The 25,839-nt window shown below is 40.1% G+C and overlaps 1 long non-coding RNA gene across 1 annotated transcript; it reads right to left on the bottom strand.

The window, feature by feature from the left end:
• Nucleotides 1-383: 383 nt before the first annotated feature.
• Nucleotides 384-25,623, bottom strand: LOC117877567. Its single transcript, XR_004645761.1, has 8 exons — nucleotides 24,941-25,623; nucleotides 24,442-24,534; nucleotides 22,857-22,975; nucleotides 18,676-22,284; nucleotides 17,099-18,322; nucleotides 13,199-13,320; nucleotides 1,975-2,024; nucleotides 384-937 (listed from the first exon to the last, which is right to left on the bottom strand). It is a non-coding gene; the product is annotated as an uncharacterized LOC117877567 (long non-coding RNA).
• Nucleotides 25,624-25,839: the final 216 nt, after the last annotated feature.

The raw sequence follows: 25,839 nt of genomic DNA, 5'->3' as shown, positions 1-25,839 counted from the left end.
ATATTCACCCCAAAATAGTACTTGTGCAGAGTCCAGTCCCTCACACTGGACCTTCACAGAAAAAGTAATAGGTTTGCTGCCTCTACAGAGACAGTAAAACATTCCAACCTGTCAGTTTACTAGAAGCACATATTCTACTGAACTTAAACAGCACTGATGATTTATAATGAGAGCAAAACAGGTTTATTAACAAAAGAGCATGGATTAAGTGATACCAAGGAAAGAAATAAAAGTACAGATAGCAAATGAAAGTGAAAACACACATTTAAAACTCTGAAACTTAGGCTATGTCTACACTATTGCGGTAAGTTGACCTACACTATGCAACTCCAGCTATGTGAATAACGTACCTTAGGTCAAGTTACCATGGGGTCTACACCGCCAGGGGTCGACAGGAGAAAATCTCCCATTGACTTACCTTACTCCTTTCATCGGGAGAGAGTACGGGGTCGACTGGAGAGTGATCTGCAGTCAATTTGGTGGGCCTTTACTCAGAGCATCGATCCCTGCTGTAGTGTAGACCTGCCCTCAATCTAGCAAGGTAAAGTCTTTGTTCAAGTTGTTTTCTCTCACCCAGTCTTCTTTCTAGCTTTTCACTGGCTGGCCTGGCCAGGCCCTGGACCCATCACAGACACCAAATTACTTGGTTTCTTTGACTCCTTAAAGTGAAGGATAACTTAGGGGTACACTCTCCCTCTCTTACTAGTTCAATGAACCTTTGAATTGTATTCTTCTGAAGGGTACCCCAGATAAAATTCATTAGTTCATGCTGACTAAAAGAGCCATGAGGTCTGGAAGATAAATCCATGGTGGTTCTTCCCTCTCTAGTGGTGGTTACTATGCAAATTATCTTCTCCTGCTGCAACCTCTGCTACGAATGAATAGCCCACTGAATTTGGGCCACATCTGGTTTGAGGTGTTGGCCTCTTTTCTTTTTCTGGAGGAAAAAAGTCCCGTGACATGCATGATTTAAACATCTTTTAGTCACAGACTTTAAAGCACAATATTAGTGAGTATCCATAATTTCACACACAGCATTGCCACATACATTTCACAATGATATTATTGACCAGTGTGTTATTGGTTTTCAAATGATACCTCCCAAGATATATTTTGTACAAAAATCCTTGCAGCAGTGTGTAGAGTATGAATAGAGGGCTGCCTAGAGTCGCACCCATGTCAGATGGCTGGTGCCAGGAAATAAAGTTTAGTCTTTTATGAGTATTCCTGTGTGTCACACCACAACTGGGTGGGTTTTTCCATCTCCCTTCCATTGGCAAAAGGGGTGGTCTTAATGAGAGCAAGCAGGGGCCATGATTAAGACTTCCACTTAGACAACACCAAGCGGCCCCCTAGGGAAAGTCCATTTTAAATCAGTGCTGTTTTAATTAAAGCTCTATAGAGTGCCAGAGCTGATGCAGCAACCAGACCTTAGGCCACTATCACATCATATGCACAGAAGTGTCTGTCGCTCTGACTGCATGTGCATTTCTAAAGGTTTGTCTGTGTTGGGGATTTTTGCACAGGTGTAGCTGCAGCAGCACAATCCCCAATGTAGTTGTGCTGCACCAGTGTAAAGCACTGCTTTGCTTACATTCCAGCAGTGCAGCACATCCACACTGGAGATTTGCACCAGTGAAGCTACATCCATGCAAAAGTCCCTAATGTAGACAGGGCTTGATATTGATCTACGGATATTGGTTTCACTCTTTGGAGGCTATCAGGTGTCCTACATATTCTGTGTGGATTAATAAACTGTATTGCTTTACTGCACAGGACTTTAGGGGGCTTCTGAATTATCTTGGATCATCTTCATTATAAATTCCTTCTACTGGAGTAGTTGTTAATCGAATACCATGCCCTTCTAACCCCTCCAGGCCAATGTGTGGATTTTTCTGACTGCTCAAAGAATTATATAAACTTTTTAACAAACTTTGTTGAGCAAATGTTTTTACACATGACTCATAGACCTACCTTTAAATCTCTTCTTCAAGGCAGCTCTTCAACTACTTGTACTTCCATCTCTGATAAGGAAGAAGTAAATATATCTACTTAGTGTTCTGGGAAGGTTTGAGACTATCCCTTTCAATTATGACCCCTAAAGTATTGATTCTCTTATCCCTCAATCTATTTATTGCTTACAACTTCTGTGGGCAAGATTACATCTTTATGGGGCATAACCAAACCAAACTGGAAGTTACTATGATAACCCAGGAAGTTAATCTTCATACAGCAGATTCCTGATTGCATTTTAACAAGTACATGCTTTAAAGAAATCAAAACCATTTATTTTATGGTCTTTCTCAAAATCATTTTAAAGTGTATTTTAAAATAGCCTGTAGATGGCAAGTGAGGTGAAGTCTTCTATTTAACCACAGACTCAGCAGCAATGCAAGCTTTACCATGCTACCCTGCCAGGTTGTTTTTGTCCTGAAATGAAACAGTCATCTCAAGGGTTGAGAGGTTACTGAAGTTTCTAAACCTCTCCTCTGACTCTGCCAACAATGGTGCAAATTTATCACCCAATCCTGCACTTTTGGAAATCTTATTGGAAACTCTTGGGCATGATAGTAAGCCCTATATGGCTCTGCGTGAGAAACATTACAAATACCAAATAAGTGTGAGTATCTACATGCACCTGCCTGTGAGATCTTGCAGTCACACATAGATGCACACACTATCCTTCCCCAAATCAAGGTCTGGTAGTCAGAGGATTAGACTCCAAAGGGTTCTTTTAGTAGAGAATTACTGCCAACTCTGCAAACATGGGATGCTGTTGGAAATGTGGAAAGAAGACTGAAATAGTGGGTCAATTTGTTTATAAAGGGGTCATGAATCTGATGATTGCATATAGAACCCCAAACTGCTGGGGCAGTGCAGGATTTGCAGATCTGATGGTTTTCCTCTTTCACCTAGGAGGCCACAACATAATTGGACAGGACCCCCACAAATCTAATAGGATGATCTAAGACATTTAATATACTTATATATATTCTTTGAGCTGCAGACCCACATCAGAAGTAACTATAGAAGAATAGTTACTTCTAGTGTAAGGTTGAACTAAATACTAGACTCCTGAAGGGTTAACAGCCAATTTGCAAGTTCAGTGTTTGTAATATTTCTGCTTGGGGGCTGAAAGAACCATTTTCCACTCCCAGCATACTCCCTTCTGTCCTTTCCATATAGTAGCAAGCAGAGGATGCATAAGGGGTGAGCAGTCCCTATGAAATCCAGTGCAACATAAGAAGTGACTAGCACTATCCTGGACTGTATATTTGGTCTCCAAATAAGTGGTTTGCAGATAGGTTACTAAAAGGGATCTCTCCGGAGCAGTTTGGCAGCCTGGTGCAAGACTGGAAACCTATCCACAAAGGAGTTTGCTCAGCCCACCAAACAGATGATAATAACTTGGTATGGATTTGAACTGGCAACCTACAAATGAAAGCACCTATTCCCTATTAACGTGCTCATGAGCTATTCACTCCTACTCAAATCATTTCTTCATTTGATTCTCACTCTAAGGTCTTAAACATTTAGTTTAAGCCCATTTAATCATTCATCATATTGATTACATATTATGCATTTTTAGAGAATATTTCAGCTTAAAACAATTGTTCCATTGGAACTTAAAAGATATATCAATCTTCACCAAAACCTCTTAAAGAATGGATATATTACTGTGTGTAGGGGGAGGCATAATTTGTGTGTGAATCTAAGCTATAAATGATGATTTGTGCAGCGAACAAGTAACACAAAAATATTTAGGCAGAGAGTTCTTTAGTTCCTATAAGATTGATTCCTCAGTAGGCAACTTTCTTTGTCTATGAAGTAATTTAGAAGTACGGTATTGTAAATTACAAAGTACAGTACATAACACTCAGGCTAAGGGTGGTTTTGTTATTATGACTGCCTGAGATCTGATAAACTATTATATCAGCTTTTATAAACACTTTATTAAATATATCACACTATCTCAAATCCAAGAATGTTGTATAAAAGCAACTGAGCAATTCAACATCCACATTTTGTCATAAAAAGAGAAATATTCCCTTGATTAGATTCTATGAAGTATAATAATCATAACATAAACAAGATAATCTTTGGGTAAACAGCACAGTGTACATGGAGCACAGAAATGCACAAAGGCACAGAAAGAGTTGTTGGGTCTAAAATGCAAAGGAAATTTTCTATTTTATTTAATCTAGTTTAATAACCATTTTAATCGCAGTATTTTTAAGTTACTGAAAGAACTTTTCTAACTTTAAATTTACAGAAACAACAAGGAGTCCGGTGGCACCTTAAAGACTAACAGATTTATGAGCTTTCATGGGTAAAAAACCCACTTCTTCAGATGCATGGAGTGAAAATTACAGATACAGGCATAAATATATATTGGCACATGAAGAGACGGGAGTTACCTTACAAGTGGAGAACCAATGTTGAAGGCCAATTTTGTCCAGGGCTGCCCAGAGGATTCAGGGGACCTGGGGCAAAGAAATTTCAGGGGACCCTTCCATAAAAAAAAGTTGCAATACTATAGTGACATGTATTTGGAAATGTAAAAAATAACCAGTGAAATACATTCAAAAATTAATTGTTAATAATTTGAAAATACATGAAATACATTATTTAAAAACATTAAATGCTTTATGGTATGTATGCATTTGCAATTACATAATGCTTCTTATGAAATATTTTTTTACCAAATTGTTCTGAACGTTAATTATACAGCTGCAAATTTTTTCCTCGCTTTCATTTTGGCGAACTCATTAATAATGTCATCAAAACTTATGTCTTTGGCCATTTCATATTCTGTGCTCAATGGGAGCAAATGGTTCAGCCTTTCTTCCCCGGTGGCTGAACGCAAACGACTTTTAATCAGTGTTAGCTTACTAAATGCACGCTCTCCCAATGCTACCGACACTGGCAACACTGTTAGCAGGCGTCAACAAATACAAATCTGTGGAAACACATTTTCCAACCCTTTTTTGAAGACAGCATTAAGAAGTGTAAGTGCAGAGGTTATATGTCCATCAACTCTTAAGTTGGAATCTTCTTTTATTTTGTAAAAGATTCTAAGTTCCTTTTAAGATCTTCTCTCTGGAGGTCTTTTGGCTATGCTGTGGCCAAAGTGTCAACAAAATTTTCTATAGAAGATTCATCCACTTTATCTGGCGGACACAAAATGGGTGAAAATAAATTTGAGACTTCAGCCATTCTTTCGCCAAGACCTCCTAGGTCTGATAGAAGCAAATCCATTGTTGGGAAGAACACCTGTACTTTGAACTGAATATCGGGAGAGTCAAACATATAGCCTGCATCCCCTGTGTCGTCAAAGAATCGCTTGTTCTTCTGGATCCTTGAGTCACTTTTCATTTTTGGGTCAATGCCGACGCTTGAAGTGACTTGTTTGGCTTTTTCAAAAAAAATTGGCCAAGAATCTTTGATTGTTTGAATTTCCTTGACTAAGTTGCTCACGTGTTTAGCTCCGTCTTCCATTGTTAATTTGGCGCTTTGTAGGACCTTGTTCTTATCATCAATACACTGAAGCACTTTAAACCATATTGTAGTAAGAAGTACAAATTCAAATGACTTAAGCCACTTAATCAAACAGTCAACATCTGCCTGGATTTTGGGAGGTAAATGAAGCTCCTCTTCAATTTTAATTAAATTTTCCAGCATGCCTGTGTGATTTTTTGATTAGGGGGCGAACAGCATCAACTCTTGCACTCCACCTAATTTTAGATACAGAGTGAAGAGATATATTCACAGTGGTCTGCAAAATTTTCCATCTCACAGGGCTAAGAGCAAATACTTTATAGAGTTTCTGAACATTTCCAAAATATGTTTTTACCTCTACACTGGTTTCCATAGCATGGGTGCCACAGAGGTTCAGCATGTGAGCGCTGCATGAAGAAAAATAGGCTTGGGCATTTTCTTCCAAAATTCTTGTCTTTACTCCCTGACATTTTCCTGACATGTTAGAGGCGTTGTCATATCCCTGCCCTCTGCACCAAGATAGTTCTAAGTCACATTTTAAAAAAAATCTCTTTATCTGTTCTGCTATATCTGCGCCAGTCTTCTTTTCAAAATCTACTAGTTTAACACATCTTTCATGCACATCCCAATTTCCGTTTTTTTGCATCACATATCTGAGAATAAAAACTAACTGCTCTGTGTGTGAAACATCAGGTGTACCATCAACAACAATGCTGAAATAGCGGGCTTTTCTTACCTTTTCAAGAATAGAGTTTAAAACTTTCTCCCCACACAGTTTCAAGAACTCATTCTGACTACGCCATGACAGGTAGTGAGCCTGCATTCTTCGACCACACTCCCTGCATTGAGCTACCATCTCTAGATGTTGTTTCACCTCAGTATTGTACCAGCCCACAAGCTTCAGTGTTGACAAGAAAAGCCCACAGTCGTCATAATCAAAAGTAGAATGGCTACCACGAAATGGCAGATTATTCTTTAAAGGAAAAGAATTACGTCAACAACAGCAGTTAATATTTTATGCCATTTTTCCTCCTTCTGTTTAATACTATGCTGTAATGCTGCATCAATGCCTCTTTTATCACTAAGTGTCTGAAATAATTCCTTCCACTTAATGTAATTGCTCAAATTAAAGCATTTTCTTCATGACTCTTGATTTTCTCGTAAATCTTTTTCCAATTATCGGCAATTCCACCTTCGACAAATTTTGAATGATGTAATTGGTTAGTTTGTTTCACTTTGTAGAGACTGCAGAGGAAACAAAATATTGCTGCAGCATCTTTACTCCACACCATCCAGTCTCTTTCAATACATTTGCCATTACTCAGATGTTTAGAAAAAACTGTTATTGGCAATTTCCTGCCAAAAGAATCACGAGAAAAGTTTTCGGGCTTATGTGGTGGACCTTTCAATACAATAAGATCTCTTTTCTTTATATCTAGGTATTTACAAGAGGCTGGGTCATTACTGCACAACTCTTCTTTGTCATTCCCATCTACAGCAGCAGGACTAGTCGACTGTACCAGTTTCTCAGTTATAGCAGTGTTACCGCTGTGTTCTCCATTGTCTATCCAAAGAGGCTGGATTTCCTTCTCTTCTTCCGCAACAACCATAACATTGTTTTCTGAATATGGTAATATTTTGGATTCCTCACACACCACCTTTTCTTTTTCTCTTACAACACCACTTTCACTTCCCACCTCTGAAGACCCTTGAATGTCAGCATCGCTCAACCCTCCCTCAGGGAACAGATGGGCAGGATCCCCTGGGAGAATAACATGAAGGGCAAAGGGGTCCAGGAGAGCTGGCTGTATTTTAAAGAATCCTTATTGCGGTTGCAGGAACAAACCATCCCGATGTGTAGAAAGAATAGTAAATATGGCAGGCGACCAGCTTGGCTAAACAGTGAAATCCTTGTTGATCTTAAACGCAAAAAAGAAGCTTAAAAGAAGTGGAAAATTGGACAAATGACCAGGGAGGAGTATAAAAATATTGCTCAGGCATGCAGGAGTGAAATCAGGAAGGCCAAATCACACTTGGAGTTGCAGTTAGCAAGAGATGTTAAGAGTAACAAGAAGGGTTTCTTCAGGTATGTTAGCAACAAGAAGAAAATCAAGGAAAGTGTAGGCCCCTTACTGAATGAGGGAGGCAACCTAGTGACCGAGGATGTGGAAAAAGCTAATGTACTCAATGATTTTTTTGCCTCTGTCTTCACGAACAAGGTCAGTTCCCAGACTGCTGCACTGGGCAGCACAGTATGGGGAGAAGGTGACCAGCCCTCTGTGGAGAAAGAAGTGGTTCGGGACTATTTAGAAAAACTGGATGTGCACAAGTCCATGGGGCCGGATGCGCTGCATCCGAGGGTGCTAAAGGAGTTGGCGGGTGAGATTGCAGAGCCATTAGCCATTATTTTTTAAAACTCATGGTGATCGGGGGAGGTCCCAGATGACTGGAAAAAGGCTAATGTAGTGCCCATCTTTAAAAAAGGGAAGAAGGAGGATCCGGGGAACTACAGGCCAGTCAGCCTCACCTCAGTCCCTGGAAAAATCATGGAGCAGGTCCTCAAGGAATCAATTATGAAACATTTAGAGGAGAGGAAAGTGATCAGGAACAGTCAGCATGGATTCACGAAGGGGAAGTCGTGCCTGACTAACCTAATTGCCTTCTATGATGAGATAACTGGCTCTGTGGATGAGGGGAAAGCAGTGGATGTGTTATTCCTTGACTTTAGCAAAGCTTTTGATACGGTCTCCCACAGTATTCTTGCCAGCAAGTTAAAGAAGTATGGGCTGGATGAATGGACTGTAAGGTGGATAGAAAGCTGGCTAGATCGTCGGGCTCAACGGGTAGAGATCAATGGCTCCATGTCTAGTTGGCAGCCGGTTTCAAGCGGAGTGCCCCAAGGGTCGGTCCTGGGGCCGGTTTTGTTTAATATCTTTATTAATGATCTGGAGGATGGTGTGGACTACACTCTCAGCAAGTTTGCAGATGACACTAAACTAGGAGGCGTGGTAGATACACTAGAGGGTAGGGATCTGATACAGAGGGACCTAGACCAATTAGAGGATTGGGCCAAAAAAAACCTGATGAGGTTCAACAAGGACAAGTGCAGAGTCCTGCACTTAGGACGGAAGAATCCCATGCACTGCTACAGACTAGGGACCGAATGGCTAGGTAGCAGTTCTGCAGAAAAGGACCTAGGGGTCACAGTGGACGAGAAGCTGGATATGAGTCAACAGTGTGCTCTTGTTGCCAAGAAGGCTAACGGCATTTTGGGCTGTATAAGTAGGGGCATTGCCAGCAGATCGAGGAATGTGATCGTTCTCCTTTATTCGACATTGGTGAGGCCTCATCTGGAGTACTGTGTCCAGTTTTGGGCCCCACACTACAAGAAGGATGTGGAAAAATTGGAAAGAGTCCAACGGAGGGCAACAAAAATGATTAGGGGTCTGGAGCACATGACTTATGAGGAGAGGCTGAGGGAACTGGGATTGTTTAGTCTCCAGAAGAGAAGAATGAGGGGGAATTTGATAGCAGCCTTCAACTACCTGAAGGGGGGTTCCAAAGAGGATGGAGCTCGGCTGTTCTCAGTGGTGGCAGATGACAGAACAAGGAGCAATGGTCTCAAGTTGCAGTGGGGGAGGTCCAGGTTGGATATTAGGAAAAACTATTTCACTAGGAGGGTGGTGAAACACTGGAATGTGTTACCTAGGGAGGTGGTGGAGTCTCCTTCCTTGGAGGTTTTTAAGGTCCGGCTTGACAAAGCCCTGGCTGGGATGATTTAGTTGGGAATTGGTCCTGCTTTGAGCAGGGGGTTGGACTAGATGACCTCTTGAGGTCCCTTCCAACCCTGATATTCTATGATTCTATGATTCTATGACTTGACTTGGATTGTGCCTGAAGAAATTTATGAAGAGTTATTTTTCCCTTTTCTTCTTGTGTCTGTCTAGCTTTCTTCTGCTTCCTCTTCTCAAATCCTGAAAGATACATATGTTTCATTTTTCTAACCCCTACGATCATTGACTATGTGATGATACCTGCAAACAAATCTTTCATTTTGGTATCTTTCATTTTGTTAGGTAGTGTGACGCTGTACCCCATAATGCTTTATGGGTCAAAGAATTTTCTAGAATAGTAGTTGGAGGGGAGGGGAGGACCAATGGTAATGCGGTGCCACAGTAATGAGGACACATGCTGCATGCTGCGAGCGAACGTGGGCTTTCTATATAGAGCGTATCATGCGATTAAATTAAAACGCAAAGCCACTTTTTTTTGAGACATTAAGGCAGGCGTGGGCAAACTTTTTGGCCCGAGGGCCACATCGAGGCTCCAAAATTGTATGAAGGGCCAGGTGGGGAAGGCTGTGCCTCCCCAAACAGCCTGGCCCTGCCCCCTATCCGACTCCCACCTACTTCCTGCCCCCCAACTACCCCCCTCAGAATCCCCGACCCATCCTGCTCCCTGTCCCCTGACTGCCCCGACCCCTATCCACTCCCCCGCCAAGTCCTGACAGATCCCCGGAACACCCACTGGAACCTCTGCACAGCCAACCTCCACGCCCCCACTCCCTGTCCCCTGACTGTCCCTGGGACTCCCTACCCCTTATCTAACCCCCCGGCCCCGACTCCTTACCATGCTACTTACCCCTGCCTCCCCTCTCTCCTGGAGCCTCAGCGAGCTGCGTCCAGGAGCAGCCCTGGACAGCGCTGCAGCGGCGTGGCTCCGGCAGAACCTGAGCTCTTGATGCTCGGCCCGCTGGAGCTTGCAGCCCCGCCCCCTTACTACGCGGCTCTGAGCAGGAGGAGTTCAGGTCCTGCCGGAGCCACGCCATTGCAGCGCTATCCAGGGCCACTCCCGGACGCGGCTTGCTGAGGTGCCGGTGGATGGGGGAAGGCGGGGCCGGGGCTGGGGGGGAGCCTCAGACATTCTTGTGGGGGCCCCTGCAGGAGGAGGTGTCAATACCAAGGGAGGGAAAATTGCTTTTGTAGTGAGCCAGCCACTCACAGTCCCTAATCAAGCCCACACTTGAATAGGGACTCAGGATTTAGACCCTGACCCTGAAAAAAACTTTTGACTTCAGTAGAACTACTCTCAGTGCATAAAGTTAAGCATGTCTGCTGTACTGGAAGTCCAAGACACAGCACCCATTCACTTCAATGTTACAAAATTAGGTTTTTATTTATAATGCAAAAAGATATGGACTTTGAATCATTCTCCTGTGATATCCACCCCTTGCCATTGGCTACTCACAGAAATTACAGCTCTTCTGCCGCCAAAGGAGCAGTGTTTCCCAATTTCCTAGTTTTACTGTAAGCAACTGCTCCTATAAACCACACAGCACTTTTGAGCATTTATAATAAAACAAAAGTAGGTTTATTCAAGAAAGAATAAAGAGTTGATTAGAAATGAGAGAGTGATGGAAACAAGTGGTTAAACACAAAACAAAATGATAAAATGCAAACCAACAAAGTATGTTTCTTCTCCTCTCCCTCCTCCCCCACCCAAGTTCAGTCTGTTGCAGAGCTAGCTGGCTAACTGGCTGCAAGGAACCAGGATCCAATTTTTCATGAAAACACCTTGCACCTCAATATGTCACCCTCAGTGAAAGGATTCAAAATACCTCTCCCTTCTCCGTGCTATACTGAAGCAGTCTTATGTTTCTGTTCAGAGACAGGACATATCCATGTCTTGTGAAGTTTCTTTTTTACCTTCAAGAGGTTTCATTTGTTTGCTATTGCCTCTAATAGTTTTCTAATGAAAGACTTGGGATTGAGGAAGGCTAAACAATTGTGCCTTGCATTCCATCACCAGCTAAACAGGGCTGGGTGACAACTCTATCCTGCCTGAATGTGCCATCACTGAGACTAATTTTTACTCCAGGTTCACTAAAGAATACTTTCCATATAAATATATTATTCCTTAAATATTACCCATACATACATCTCACAATTATTATGAATTAGGGCTGTCAAGTGATTTAAAAAATTAATCACAATTAATTGTGTGATTAAAAAATCAAGTGTGATTAATCGCTTGATTAATCGAGCTGTTAAACAATAATCAAATACCGGTTATTTTTAAATATTTTTGGATGTTTTCTACATTTTCAAATATATTGATTTCAGTTACAACACAGAATACAAAGGGTACAGTGCTCACTTTATATTTATTTTTATTACAAATATTTGCACTGTAAAAATGATAAATAAAAGAAAAAGTATTTTTCAATTCACCTAATACAAGTACTGTAGTGCAATCTCTTTATCATGAAAGTTGAACTTACAAATGTAGAATTATGTACAAAAAAACCTACATTCAAAAATAAAACAATGTAAAACTTTAGAGCCGACAAGTCCAATCTGTTATTTATTTTATTTATCCAGCCAATCGCTCAGACAAACAAGTTTGTTTACATTTACAGAAGATAATGCTGCCTGCTTCTTGCTTACAATGTCACCTGAAAGTGAGAAAAGGTGTTTGCATGGCACTGTTGTAGCCGGTATTGCAAGATAATTACATGCCAAATGCGCTAAAGATTCATATGTCCCTTGATGCTTCAACCACCATTCCAGAGGAATGCATCCAGGCTGATGACAGGTTCTGCTCGATAACGATCCAAAGCAGTGTGGACCAACACATGTTCATTTTTATCATCTGAGTCAGATGCCACCAGCAGAAGGTTGATTTTCTTTTTTGGTGCTTTGGGTTCTGTAGTTTCCTCATCAGAGTGTTGCTCTTTTAAGACTTCTGAAAGCATGTTCCACACCTCATCCCTCTCAGATTCTTAAATCTTGGGTCGAGTGCTTTAGAAATTTCACATTGGTACCTTCTTTGCATTTTGTCAAATCTGCAGTGAAAGTGTTCTTAAAATGAACAACATGTGCTGGGTCATCATCCAAGACTGCTATAACATAAATATATGGCAGAATGCGGGTAAAACAGAGCAGGAGACATTCAATTCTCCCCAAAGAAGTTCAGTCACAAATTTAATTAATGCATTATTTTTTTAAGGAGCGTCATCAAGATGGATGCATATCCTCTGGAACGATGGCAGAAGCATGAAGAGGCATATGAATCTTTAGCGCACCCGGCACGTAAATATCTTGTAACGCCAGTTACAACAGTGCCATGCGAACCCCTGTTCTCACTTTCAGGTGATATTGTAATTAAGAAGTGGGCAGCATTATCTCCCATAAATGTAAACAAATTTGTTTCTCTTAGTAATTGGCTGAACAAGAAGAAGGACTGAGTGAACTTGTCGGCTCTAAAGTTTTACATTGTTTTATTTTTGAATGTAGGATTTTTGTACATAGTTCTGCATTTGTAAGTTCAACTTTCATGATAAAGAGATTGCACTACAGTACTTGTATTAGGTGAATTGAAAAATACTATTTCTTTTGTTTATCATTTTTACAGTGCAAATATTTGTAACCAAAAATAATATAAAATGAGCACTGTACACTTTGTAGTCTGTGTTGTAATTGAAATTAATATATATGAAAATGTAGAAAAACATCCAAAATATTTAATACATTTCAATTGGTATTCTATTGTTTAACAGTGAGATTAATCACAATTAATTTTTTTAATCGCGATTAATTTTTTTTAGTTAATCACGTAAGTTAATTGCTATTAATCAACAGACCTATTATGAATCTTGACAAGTTACAAGCTTGCTGTAGATACTTTACACGGTACTTACTTTTTATGGATAAATATCCTGCAAGACATGTTTGGTGTAGTGAGTTTTTCAGGTCTGAAATTAGAGTTCCTTGCAAAGAACAGGGCACCCTTTGCCAAGGAGCTTCTGTGTCACAGGAACATCTAAAACCACATTTTTAAAAAAATCTTTCAGTTGATTTTTAACTATTGAAACATTTCCATTCATATTAGGCTTTTGTAAGAACTTTTTATTCCTCAAAACCTAATTTGAAGTCTAAACTTCCTGAGAATGTTTAGTTCAAATTTGATCTTGTCTACACTAGCCTTTTGTTGTAATTACTTAAAACTTTCCACCATTGCTACCACAAATGGCAGCTCCATTGGCAACAACAGCAGTGGGAGTCTAGTATATGCAAGCCACAAATGGCTACCTGTGTTTTAACCACCATAGCATCCAGACCACTGATCAGGGTTGTAAGACACAGGGATTGAAATGCAGGCAGCCACTCATGTTGCCACCATTGTTGCCACCAGTGGAGCTGCACAGGTGCTATGGTAGTAGTGGGAAACGTTAAGAAAAAAAAGCCTAATGTAGACACAGCCATTCAGTTTTTTTGTGTTGTCTTTGTGACATTTTGGATAAAATGGTAAATGCCTGCCCAACGTGCAGTCTTTGATATTCACACAGCAGCACATAATGGGAAGCCTATTACCTACAAAGGTATTAGAAAAGTGCTCCCAGCTGAAAGAGCTTATCCAATTGTTGTTTGAACAACTAAAACATTAAGGGCATCATTGTTTTATTTGCTACTGTTTGAAACAATTTAATGACTGAGTCAACATTTGTTTCATGAGAAGCTGAGTTGTTTGGGGCTAGGTGGGGGGAGAAATATTTATATCCAGACAACCTGCATTCCTGAAAGCGCATGTTTTTAATTTTAATAACATCAGCCTATAGAACTGAATATCTAAAATATAAAGATAGCTGTGTGCATTTTACTGTTTGGGAATGTCACTCCATCTTTGTGAATTTTCAGGGTAATAAAGAGAAATTGAGGATCTTTGAGTAGAAAGTTGCTGTGGTTGACAGTATTATTGAGCATAGCATTATAGTAAAAAAAATCTTTAAACATCATTTAGACATACCCTTGAATTTAGAAAAAATCATTTTCTGCCTTTTAGGTATAAGTTATGCCTATTGTACACTGTACTCTTATAGACCCACATTTTTAAAAGTGCATATACAAAAATGCCTCATTCACATGTGCCTATATTTTCACACATATGCAACTCAGTTTTGGTTATGCACATTGGGTACAACACAGGTATGTCCACTTTCCAAAAGTCAGTCCATATCTTTTTGCATTATAAATAAAAACCTAATTTTGTAACACTGAAGTGAATGAGTGCTGTGTCTTGGACTTCCAATACAGCAGACATGCTTAACTTTATGCACTGTGAGTAGTTCTACTGCAGTCAAAAGTTTTTTTCAGGTCAGGGTCTAAATCCTAAAACCCTAATTCAGGTGAGTAATCACTGCTCAGATAAGCAATCCCATTGACTTCTTTAATGAGACTACTTGCAGGAAGAAAAACTACACCTGTGAGTAACAGTTTGCAGGATTGGACTCAAAAACTAAAATATACATTTGTGTAGGTGTGATTATATGTGATTAGGATCAGCCATTATATACTGTAGCTAACACAGTGAGTCAGTTTGAAAGTGTTCTTAAGAAATGTAGGGCTATGTGATAATTTGCGTATTCTATGCAAATAAACACACTTGGAAATAATGTTCCATCTTTCATGTAATAATATGTGGGAATAGTCCTTTGATAAAGAAAAATACTTTTAAAGATTACACCTCACTCCATAAACTAATACTGCTTTTTTGCTTTTCTAAACTGCTGGTTACAAAACTCAATGGTCAGAGATAGTACTAAAGGTGTGGGTGTGAGTGTGTGCCTGTGTGTGTTATATACATGGTGTGTTGAAAAAAGTATTGGATTCTAGGGGAAATAATCATTTCCCAGGTCTGCAGTATTAAACCAGGTGACAAACTATATGCCCCACCCTGCATTCCTTGCTCTCCTGTTCACTTAAATTGGTGGCCTGAGTGTTCAAGGAATGCAGGATTCTGCATTATGACAGTAAACAGGAACCAGAATAAGGCACGGAAAGCAGGATTAATCAAAATCTCCCTAGTGAAATAGAAGCTAACATGCTATGCTAGTAATGAATGAAACAGTTTTATGAAATATTAAGGTTGTTTTATAGTAGGACAAGATTCTGAGTATGTAAATTCTTTGAAGACACTATGTACTTAATACTTTTATTGCATTGGGTGGTTTAACAATCTCAAACATTAGTGATTCTGGTGCAAAACAGAGAGGAGACAATTCAATATGTCCATTTTAGTTTAGATTATAGAATTATTCCAGAATTATAATTCCATATAGATGTGTAAACTTTTAAAAGATGCTTCATATGAGACAAATGACACTGTAACTAATCCCAGAATGTGTACCCACAGTAATCATATGTGCACTATATACTAATAGGAAACAACCCTGCTCCCATGGTTGTCAATGAGAGTTTTGTCACTGAATTCAATGGGAGCCAAATCAGGGCCATATAAATCAAGAAAGTGTGTGAGTGTGATATTCATACTTTCTTATATAAATAACTTCAATGTACCTGCAAAATAGCTGAATCATAAAATTGTTGAATTACTGTGTTTTTCTGCTAAGGAGAGGATCCATAAAAAGAGATTTATGGTCATAGTTCCCTTTTGTGTTGTATTATTTGCCTTTATCATAAAAGTTCTCTCAGTTCACAGCAAAGTAAATATAACAGCTTTGTTAATAGTGCACAGCCTGCCTTTTCTCTGTTAAATGCAAGGCTTAGGACATAATTTGAGTTAACTACTGTTTTTGTTGATATTAGCTAGTTGATTGTTGCCCCTGACTGCAGACATCGACCTTACTCCAGGCCTGATTTATGCAGAGGGATTGCTAGGCAGGAACTAAAGTGGGCCAGGACTAGCCTACAAGTCTATAGGAATCCATTCAAGCAGCTTTAAGTTTTATTCTCCCTGCAGCAGATTTAAAGCAGCTTTGTACAACAGTCAAACAAGAATAAGCGCTGTGGAAAATATAACAAATCATAGTAGCAGTTTAACAGAGAGACAGAGATTCATTCCAGTAAAGCAAAGACTAACTAACCACTTACAAATACCTGCAAGGGCACAACTTGCGAGTGTGTGAACTGCAACAAAAATGCTGTAGGAGCAGAGAGTGTGGCTTGGAAAAATCACAAGTCTAGCTAGCAAGCCAATAACTGCGGTGAATGGCCTTAAGGCTGCATTTGGGAAGGGTTTTTCCCCCCCCTCCCCCCATCACTTGTTTAGTAGCACAACAGGCTGGTTCATCCCACACTTTACAGGGTGAAAAAGAGCGGGCGGGGGGAGTTTGCCCCAGTGAGGCAAGAAGGTAGCCACAAGCCATCCAGTAATTACAAAGCAAACAAGGGTGAAATATTGGATTGGTCTCACTCCTGACAAGATCTACGCTTTTTGCCGCCAATTTGTTTGTGGAGCTATATTTAAAGGCGCTTGATTGAGGAAATGTTGAAAATAGCAGTTAGGGTTTCCCTAATGAGACCTCTAGAGGAAAGCGGTGGCATTCAGGGGGCTCCGGGAGAATGAAGGAGGCGGAGGGGCAGCAGTTAACCCTTTCCGGACCTATAGGAGCTTATCACACGCTTGCAAGACCAAAAGGAGGGGGAAAGTGGGGGGGGGATTCACCCTGTGACGGTTACATTTGCAAAGGAGGATTTCCTTCTATGGCAGTCACCAGAGCAATACAGATGCTGATTACTGCCGTGGAGGAAGCAAAGTCCTTTACTGCAAGGATATGCATGTACAGTATAACACCCCTCACCCCCTCTAGATCTTTAAAGGGACTGCATTCAAATCTGAAGCGAACGTGCGCAGGAAAGAAGCCTCTCCCTCTCAGATCTGACCGCGAATTGGGGGGATTTGACACCGTCGCTCAGCTATGCAGCTTGATTGAGATGCTGGGAGACAAAGGCCGGGTTCTGCGGAAGATAAATGGAGGGGGAACATCAGCGCCTCAGATCAAACGCGCAGCGTCTGAGAGCCCAGGGAACGCAGAGTCACCCAGAGATAGTATTTAAAACAACTATCTCGCCCACTTCAGGCCACGAGGGCTGATCGAGGGGTTAAAAGAATCTGTAAATCAACCCCATGAGCCCCATCCCCTATTCAAATAGCATTAAGCGCCTAGGTAGAACTACCTGAGTTAGCAGGGCCTGACTTGGTCCTTAGCGTGTGTGCGGGGGGGCTTGTGTCCTCTGGCGAGTCATACTAGGGGTACAGTAACAATGAGGTATTCTGCACATTGGGAATCACCCCTCCCAGAGATGGCGTTTTGATGCATTCCCTTGCCCATGTAATTCGAGTGACTTGAGCTGTTTTTATTCAAACTATAATTCCTTTAATTTCTCGTTCAAAACTCAGCCTTCCACTCAAATATCACTCCAGAAGCACAACGGTAACCCAATGGCATGCTATTATAACAGTGTTTATTCACAACCTCCAATGTCTAAATTCTGCTCTGCTCCCTGAGTGCCCACTGAGTTACCAAGGGGCAAGTTAGTTATTGCGTATGCATGCCTAGCAGACTACTCCATGTTGGGTGGGATTAAGTCTGTATGATACTTTCTGATGGGAGGCACTGGCCCTTGAAATGCAATATTTGACAGTATACTTGAGGAGGAGGATCACCAGCCACTTTCCATACTTCGGGAATTTAAATATACAAGTGTATGTACCCAGAAAGACAGAAAATCAGATTATAGTGTACAGGATTTCTCAATACATTGCCATTTGATTTACTCTATAGGATAATAACACTGCTAAGCATGAATATTTTAGCTGAACTTTTTACATGTGGATGAAAATGTGTTCTAGAAATGCCTAAAAAGATTGTGAATGTAATGAACACATAAGATTTATAATACCTGAGGCCTTGTGAGTTTCCTTTCAGTGTATTAGTTGCTCAATTTTTCTTCCTGTGTAAAGTCTCCTAAAGGATGCAAAAGCTCTACTTACATGCTCAATAATCGCCTTCTGAATCCTATGGCTATTAAATACAAATAAGATGTTTGGAAAAAACTTATGTTGATAATATTGTGTCAATTGCTAATGTTTGAATAACAGTGTGGAATTCAGTCCAGTTTCAGAATTCTTGTCTACTGTAAATGCAAACACTTGAATGATGCTACTTTCACTGTTTTTTAAAATAATCTGTTAATCAACTTTAATTCAGTAATATTTAAATAGTTTTCTAAATATACTTCAGACAGTTTATAAGACATATGTGTCTTTCTATAGCTATACTTATGTGTATATCTATATTTATATAAATATGTGAAGTAACGTTGTTTATTATATACATATAATACATACAGAGTATTTGTGACGGAAAACATTCACCTGGACGCAGATCAAAAGAATATTCTTAAAGTATCTAGTAAAATGGTTCTTTACCTCCTGCTGGTAAAAAAAGAAAAACTATGTTAAGATCTTAGTTACATAAAATATTGATTTTTATTATCACGTTAACACAATGCTATATCCATGAAGTCGTTTCATTTTTTTTCTATAGATTTTTACAAGTAAATTACATTTTGGTCTTTATTTCTCAGTTTGTTCAGTTTCGCTTTAATAAAATAAGTGTAAAAAATAAAAAGGTTTTGCTGGTCAAAGTGAGTCAAAGAAACATTTTTCGAATCACATATCGGTTGTATAATCTATAACAATAAATTACACTACTGGTGCGCATTTCCAGTAAGTCTCCTGCCTTCTGTGTTTATGTTATGACATTTCTGTTAGTAATTATTTTTATTTTAATTTTGTGTCATTTCTAACATAAGCCAGAAACTTTTTCTCTTCAAGTTTTGTACACAATGCTCTCTTTTTGATAAGATGTTCTTTCCTATCCTCTTTTAGATTTTCTTCTCAAATGTTTATAGTGCTCTATCAAAAGTTTTCCAATATTTCTCCCTTGTCCCTGTCTTACTTTATTTGTTTGTGTGAAATTTAGTTTGAAAGGAGATCAGAGAGAGCAGGAGGGGTTTGTAATAAGAGAATGACCAAGTGACCTAAAGGCTGATTATGTGTCATTAACTGGAGACTTGGTGTATCCAAATTACCAAAAAGGACGTCACTCAACTAGATCAATTACATGTAGATACATATATAGGAATTGTGGTGGTTGCAGCTAAACACACTGATGCTTCTGAACGAGTGTGTTACACAACATTTGCTGTAGGCAGCTGCTTTCAACCACAAGTCTTTGTATTTGAATAATTAGTGGGCAAGTCATAGCACAATATGTTACAGCAGGTAGATGAACCGAGTGGCACAGAAAGTACGACGTTAACATTGTGGCAGTTTGGGCAAAATTACAGTTAATTGTCGAAGCTGAAGTGGGATATTTTTAGGTCAAATAGGGTTGCTTTTTATCTCTGAACACTGCTTAAAACCAAACCTAAGTTGAGGGTCTCCATTAATATTGACAATAAAAGTGCTTATTTTTTGTTAGCATACAACCAAAGTAATGCCAGGCTAATCTTTGTTTCCCGCAAGCACGTAAACCTAATGTTATCAGGAAAATATTTATTGATCAAAACAATTCCTTTCGCCCAAGCAATCCCATCAGCACTGATTTTAAAAGCAGCTTCAAAACACAGTTCCCCCAGGAATGCAAACATTAAACGAGGGGAAACTATGTGAACACCACAAACTCAATAAGAAATATTGTCTGTTCAATAGAGTATTTTATGAAGGCTTTATTATTCTTCTGGGGATCACTGGGTTTCTTAAATTCTTTTAAGTGGCATCAATACAACTCTGTATCCTTCGTCCCAAATAGAAGCAATCTTTGAATAATTACTCACACATGCAGGGGTAAAATTGGTGTGTTTGTGGGTTTATTGCACATCATTTAAACTTACAAAGTGAACGCTATCTTGTTGTTGGGGTTTATATACGCGTATGTATAAAATACATACTTAATGGCACAGATTATCATGCCTTAAATATTTGCACCCTTCAGTACTGATAATAGTAACGAACACCAGGGTTTCTATACGTCCATCCGCAGCAATTAAAGCAGACTTGCAGGGCCAAATTCTGCCCTTTGCTAGACCCGTTGAAATCAATGATGTGGCTGCACGAGTGTAACTGAGTGCAACTAACGTGGCAAGAGTTATTTTCATTAACGCGAATTGACAGGTTTGACTTCAAATGATATTTCTCCAGCGTCCCTTCAAAACTCCATATTATTGCAGGGTTTCTATGTTGAGTTTAGTTTATGGACTTCTAACTGGAGGTTTAGTAGTATGTAGATTGCCATCCATAGGGCACTTGGTACTTAGACACTTCAAAATATATTTGAGAATTATCTCTCTTTCTAATATATTTGGTCTCAGGTCAATGACATTATGCACTCTATAAATTTGAACACATCTAAACTTTTCAAACGATTCACGGGGAGACAGTGCTTGCTGTGAGGTAGTTAGGACACAAACAGGGATAAGGGGAACCCTGGCTCCTCCCATGAGGTGAAGGGGTCAAACCAGAGTTGGCTTGTAAAGGCCTCCGTTTTTAACCACCCACAAAAAAGCTCCATCTTTCTGCTCCTCTGCTCCCAGCCAGGTACTGTAGTTAGAAGAAGCTGGGGGTACCTGATCTAAACATTTCCAGCCACGGGCCAGATTTTAATTCCGCATTCAAAAAGCCAAGATTCTGTGTTCCATAATATTTTGGAGGGATAAGGTAAAGGAGAACTTAAACACTAAAATTGTGTGTTTTGTTTAGATTACTTAGAACCTAATTAGGAACAACAATCTTCTAAGCAAGATCATTCTAAAATCAGAATAGAAAAATTCATTAGCTTATTCATGAAAGATGCTAGAGATACCTCTTGGGCCCGATCCTGCAAATCCTTACTTACATGAGCTGTTGTTACTCAAGACAATTGTCCCATTGAGTAAGGGTAACTACTTCCTTGAGTAAGAATTACCCCTGCTAGGAAGGCTTTTCAGAATAAGGTTATCCAGCCAATGTACACCATGGATTATTATTTTTTAAGTTATTAAACTAATGTTGAGAATTGGACAATGCTGGATGAATTTGGTTCTTTAGGGAAGACATTGGTATGTGAAATTCTTTAATTTACCAGGTATTATACTATATTTCAGTTTTCAAAGCTATAGATTCCATTGATTCTTTGCTTTATATTTTAATCTACTCCCCCCCTCCAGGAGCTTTTGTGTGTTTGATGGTTTGTTAAATTCACCTCTCTATTTTAAAAATAATGTAAAATGGAGTTTAGAAAAGGACAACACTTATTAGGAGGTCAGTCTCCTAAAACATAAAACATGCGGTTCTATTCCTTTGGCCTGTTTAATTTCATTAAACCCTTATGGCCTGTTTACTTTTATTTATCTTGGATAAACAGAAGAAAATAAATATATGAAAAGATCAGTATTTTTCACAAAACCATGAGCTATCTACTCTTTTTTAAATATTTAGTTTAATTCTGACTGCTTTCAAAAATAGCACACACGACCAACCTGAAAAATGTTTTTCCAACCGCTATCATGCACTTTGAATCTTTTCGCGGGGAGGGGGGGAAGACAAGTAAGATGCAAAATAAATGTTTGAGCTGCTCTCTGGCTGTTCGGGAGAAGAAAGGGGGAGCGTATAGCGTGTCTGCACATATGATGAACTACAATGACAACCACTGGGACCGAAAAACAATTGTGAAGCTTTGCTTCTTTGGGCTGTGTCTTGTACAGCAGATAGCTATACACTTCATATTGCACTCAGGGAAGGTGAAGACGCTGCTGCTGAATTGCGCCCTCCGTAGGATTCCTCTGCTGGCACAGATCATCCGCTGAGCTTTACATGACAAAATGCCATGTACTCAGTTCCAGTATATTATTAAGAGACTTTTCTCGTCTCTTGCTCTTCTTGCTTATCCAGTTCGAAGAGACTTAACCGGTGGATGCAGAAGCCTAACTTATTGCATTATTCCTGAAATACAATAAGAGACAAAAAGCATGTGAAAAGTCAAAGCCATGCTCAGCTTTGTATGCACCAAGATATTTTACTTACAGTGAGCTCGTACATACCCGTCTGTTTATAATTTAGATAAAGATGCCCGCCTTACTTGCGACCATTTTAGCAGTTAAATCAGTGACACATCAGGAAAGACGAATTTTAAAAACAACTTTACTTTTTAAAAAAACAAAGTAGTGTATCACTTATTTTTATGACAGGAAACGTACTGAGCTAAGAAATCTTTTTTTTTTTAAATCAATTTTAGCTGCAGAGATTTCATATGCGCTGGTCAGAAAGAAAAAGAATATTGCAAATCAAACTATTATAGGTGGGTTTATATAAGGACTTACATTCGAGAACACACATGATGCATTTGCTCTGAAACAGATTTTATAATTTGTATATAAAGAAGTACTGGAAATTTGTATTTAAAATCCAGTTCCGCGCTTAACTTTAGCTGTCTTTTATATAGAAATAATGAAGGAACAATGATGTTAGCTTTGTGGACTGATTTTCAGATCAGTATCTCGAGTATATTTTATTACTTTTTCTTTGCCTCATGTTTTCCGTTTCTTTCATCACTTGAGATGTTATCGGGACAGTAGTAGCGGTTCACCAGAAACTTTCACAATTACAACGCATCCAGAATTATATTGAAAAGCTCCTAGGGCATTGCAATTAAGCACAATTTAACGGGGGGGGGGGAGAGAGAGAGAGAGATTTAGAAACAAATATACCCATTTGTTCTCTGCAGGGATCTATCCCTCTTATAAACCAAAAATACTTAACCCCAAAGTAGCAAAACGTTAAAGAAAATCACTAGACTGGATCACTGCAACATTCAAACAGTATTTTTAACCTATCTGCTTCGACATCGGCATGTTATACACACAGTCATTTTTCACGTGTAAAATGCCAGTATTGTACATACATTATTTCCTTTAAATACTGAAAATTTGAGCCCATCATTTTCAGTATCCTGCCTTTAAATATAAAAACGTTTTAAACACTTGAATAAAACTGCATATACAGTTTTACACCCAGATACATATCCATGCATATACTTATATTTATATCAACTATGCATTTAATTTGTATCGTGATCTGTACGTATTTGGTTAAACTCTATATTCCTCGATTGGACAACATATGTATGTATTGGGATACATTGTTCCGTGAGTTTTCACACCACAACAATCCTCTCTTTGTCTCAAGTGGCCTTTTCTCCTGCCTGTGTCAATGCAAATTTTAACTCGAAAGACAGTTCTTGATTCATTATTGTAGAGCAGAAACAAGCTAAACAAACTGAGCATGGTGCCAACAAACGTAAATATCGCACTCTTCTTTATATTCCTTATCGTTTCTTTGCGTGCAAATATATTGTATTATTGCCATAGTGAAAACTAGAAAGCAGCACTTGAATACGCTGTTGTAATGTAACAGCTCTTATTTAACTCCGCTTTTACTCCTCGGAATAATAATACACAGGAAGAAGCATTTGTTTGTTGTTTTTTCCCAAAGTGCATACTCTCTATTGCTTAACCAAGTATATCTTAATCCTCAGGGTATCATACTGAGCATTTGCAGCAATTGGATTTGAGTTTCTTCTCGGCTCCTTGCAAACTCCTGCATCTCTATCTCTCTTTCTTAATTTACGACCCACCAGCTCCCGTTGACACAGTTTTCCACACTGACTATTTTGTAGTATTGCATTCTAATATACACCGAAGCACTCTATCCAGTAGCCAAGACACCTAGGGTGAGTATTTGATATTTCACAGCTATTTAGTAATATTCTGCTCCATTTGAAGATGACAGCAATTTATTGGCGCAAGTCTCGCCCCCAAGTTACCAGTTTCCCTGTGAATTACAACCTGAGATTCATTTTCCTGTTATAATGTGTTCAAGATTACAAAACCAAAATAGCTAAATATCTACTAGATCTCCTCCGGGCCTGACTGTTAAACAAAACGTTAACTATTCCCTTTCGATAACTAACCCTGCTTTCCACAGATGCCTGTTGTTGTTTTTTATTGGTGAGGGAGGAGTGCAGAGAGATATTTATATATTTGTTAATAAAAGCTAGAAAATAAGCTCAGAACATGCTGTAAAAAATATTCGGTTACTTACCAATCAGGCTAGTTAAACAAGCATGCAACTGATTTCAGGCATATAACTGGTTCGGATGAATAGATGTCGTGGTATGTACATTAATTTAGCAAGCTGGAAGAGAATCGTTTGATTTGTTTTTATTGTTCTTATTTAAAAGCAACTCATTCTTTGAAAACCATCTCCCTGACCATATTGTTTGCTTAGTTTAGAAGTCAGTTGCTATAAAGTCAGATCCAATAGTTTTGTACTTGAAACTCATGTCTACTGAGTATCCATAATAACTGCATTTCTCTCTGCATGAAAACGTATTGCTAGTGAGCTCTTTGTGTGCATTAACTAGCAATAAGCTAGAGTGTTTCTGGTGTGTGTATATCACCATTGGTTAATCGGCAAGTGCCTCCTGAAGCTGTTTTTATGTTTTCCTCTGCTAGTTCCACAAAAAGCACTTTGTAAAGCAATAACTGAACTGACCGAGCCGCTATTTTTTTCCATCAAAATTCTCGGCGACATACTGTACCTGGGTTGAAATGATCCAATATTTTGTTTTAATGAGTTTATTTAAAAAGAAGATTTTGCCGAACAGCATCTGCTAAACACTTGCATTAACCTCTGCCTCCATGATAAAAGTTTTTTCCTCCCTTGTTTTAATTATATTAGGGATATGACTGGGCAGCCAATCCTAAAAGAGGAGCTCGGCAATTAGCAACGCGAACATCAAAAAGTTTTATTGCGGAGCGCCGAGGGCCCCGCCCCTGCCGCGCGGGATTGGCGGAGGAAGCCTCTGACGACATATATTAACACGAGCTGCCCGAAAGATGTAGCTGTACATGGAGATCGTGCTGGGAAATTGTGCCAGTGCCCCGCGCAGCACCAAGCCTGCGGGAATCGCCGCCGCCACCTTCCTCCTCTGCATAGCCACCAGCCGGGACAGGAGACGAGCTGCTTGCGGGCCAGCGGGCTGCCCGGTGCCCGAGCCCCCGAGCGAGGAGGAGAGGGGCAGGCCAGGGGAATGGATGCGCTCGGCTCCCAGTGAGCAGCCTCCGGCCAAGGGGGAGAGGAACGTTACCAGAGCCTTTCATGCCCAAAGCCAAAGCCGGAGCACGACAGCGCGGGGGCGCTGCTGGAGGCCAGGCGGGTGCCTGTCACACCCCCCCGCGGCGGTGAAGGCAGAGCCGGGGGCCGCGGCGCGGAGGAGGCAGCGCGGGGTTCGAGCCATTTTGTCGGCGCGCCGAAGCGCCAGGCCCCGCGCGGAGGAGACGCGCCGCATGAGCGGCCGGGGATCGGGGAGCGCGCTGGCTCTGAGCGGGACTCTGCAGCGCCCTATGGGGAGCCGGCGGCCGGAGAGGCGCTGAGAAGAGGCGGGGGAGCGACCGCGGCGAAGGGCGGGTTGAGGCAGCGGGCCGGGAGGGGGGAGGC

Source organism: Trachemys scripta, chromosome 5, assembly GCF_013100865.1.
Source record: "Trachemys scripta elegans isolate TJP31775 chromosome 5, CAS_Tse_1.0, whole genome shotgun sequence".
Classification (NCBI taxonomy): Eukaryota; Metazoa; Chordata; order Testudines; family Emydidae; genus Trachemys; species Trachemys scripta.
The sequence above is the reverse complement of the archived record's forward strand: the minus strand, read 5'-3'. Positions and strand labels throughout refer to the sequence as shown.